Consider the following 2343-nt stretch of genomic DNA (forward strand, 5'->3'; position numbering starts at 1 on the left):
TGAACAATTAAATTCTGAGAAATGAAATGATGATTAGAAAACAAACAAAAGCTCAAACAAGAAAGAAAGAGGCCCTGCTGTAGGCCAAGTAAGTATGTATGGCCTTAATCATCCCAGTGGGGAAAACACAAGACCAAAAAGTTGAATAATACTACAGTGCCCTCCATTATTATTGGCACCCCTGGTTGAGATGTGTTTTTTAGCTTCCAATTATTATTATTTTTCTCTAAATAATATGGGACCTTAATGGAAAAAAAGAGAAAAATCCAACCTTCAATACAAGTGCATTTATTCAGTGGGGAAAAAATCCCACATAAAGAAATAATTATTTGACATCAAATAATGTGTGTCACAATTATTAGCACCCCTGTTGTTAATATTTTGTACAACCCCCTTTGCCAACAAAACAGCACCTAATCTTCTCCTATAATGTTTCACAAGATGGGAAAAGACAGAAAAGGGATCTTCAGCCATTCCTCTTTGCAGAATCTCTCTAAATCATCCAGAGACCTAGGTCCTCTCCTCTGTACTCTCCTCTTCAGCTCACCCCACAGGTTCTCAATGGGGTTGAGGTCTGGGGACTGAGATGGCCATGTGAGGAGCTTGATTTTGTGTCTGGTTAACCATTTTTCTGTGTAGATTTGGCCATATGTTTAGGGTCATTGTCTTGCTGAAAGACCCAGTGACGACCCATCTTCAGCTTTTTGGCAGAGGGCAACAGATTTTGATTTAAAATGTCCTGGTATTTCAAAGCATTCATGATGCCATGCACCCTAACAAGCTTCCCAGGGCCTTTGGAAGCGAAACAGCCCCACAGCATCACTGACCCACCCCCATACTTCACAGTGGGTATGAGGTGCTTTTCAGCATGCGCATCTTTCGTGGCACGCCAGACCCACTTAGAGTGTTTGTTGCCAAAAAACTCAATCTTGGTCTCATCTGACCAAAGCACACGGTCCCAGTTGAATCCCCAATACCGCTGGGCGAACTCCAGACGTTTGCGTTTATGATTGTGGGTGAGGAAAGGTTTTCTCCGTGCATGCCTCCCAAACAGCTTGTTGGCGTGTAGACAGCGCCCTGATGGTTGATTTGGAGACTTTGTGACCCCAGGGATGCTACCATTTGTTGTAATTCTGTAACAGTGAGCTTTGGAGATATTTTGATTTCTCTTGCCATCCTCCTCACTGTGCGTGGTGGCAAAAATAAACTTGGGTCCTCGTCCAGGCTTGTTTACCACTGTTCCAGTTGTTTTGAACTTCTTAATTATTCCTCTCACAGTAGATATGGGCAGCTGCAGTTGAGTGGCAATCTTCTTGTAGCCTCTGCCTGACCTGTGAAGGTCGACGCACATCTGCCTCACTTGTATGCTGTGTTCCTTTGTCTTTCCCATGTTTAAGAGTGGATAAGAGAAATGGCCTCGGTGTCACGTCATATTTATACCCCAGGGAAACAGGAAGTGATGAATTACTAATTAAATGTTCCTACATACTCTGGTAAACTATGTAAACACTACTGTAGAAATGACAGAAATGCTTCAATTATATTTATTTCCTGGGAATTGTTAAGGGTGCCAATAATTGTGGAACAGGTGATTTAATGAAAAAGAATTATTTTTTAGTCAGGGATTTTTTTATTTTCCTACAATTCATTTGAGTTGAAGGCTACATTTTCCTAAAATTTTCAGTGTGACAGTATTCTTCTGCAATAAACACTGAATTTATTTTAAGGCTTTTAACACATCTCAACCAGGGGTGCCAATAATTATGGAGGGCACTGTATATAAGGGAGATATACTGTAGGCTGTGTCATCATAACTAATTTTTCAAACAGCTTTGCATTCCAACGTTGGCGACGAGGCCGGTTTATGAAGCCTGCAAATGAGAACATCTCTCAACTGGTCATCCTTCACTCTTGACTTAATTTGTCTGAATTAACATGTCAGTGCCATAAGAATAGCAATAATTTCTGTGACAAAGTAGAGATACAAGTGCTTTTTAAAAAAAATATATGGGATGGTGGCCAGAGTAGGTATTGCAACTATACTGCTCATTGAAACTGCGCTCCCTATAGCATGGTGGCCAGAGTGGGTATTGCAACTATACTGGTTGGCTCTATGAATGCATTCCAATATGCGACCTTGCTTCCTCCACTTGTGCTTGTGGCCTCGCCCCGGCTCCTGGCCCATCCTCCGTGGAGAAAACAATTAAGTTTCCCAGCTGTCAGCCTAGCCACAACAACTTTTAGGGGACTGTTTTTCATTCACCATCCCAATTGCAAATGAGACAAATACTTTACAATTGAGCTTTTATGAGATATTTAAATATAATGCTGTTGTCAGTGATG

This window comes from Engraulis encrasicolus, chromosome 1 (genome assembly GCF_034702125.1).
Source record: "Engraulis encrasicolus isolate BLACKSEA-1 chromosome 1, IST_EnEncr_1.0, whole genome shotgun sequence".
Taxonomy (NCBI): domain Eukaryota; kingdom Metazoa; phylum Chordata; class Actinopteri; order Clupeiformes; family Engraulidae; genus Engraulis; species Engraulis encrasicolus.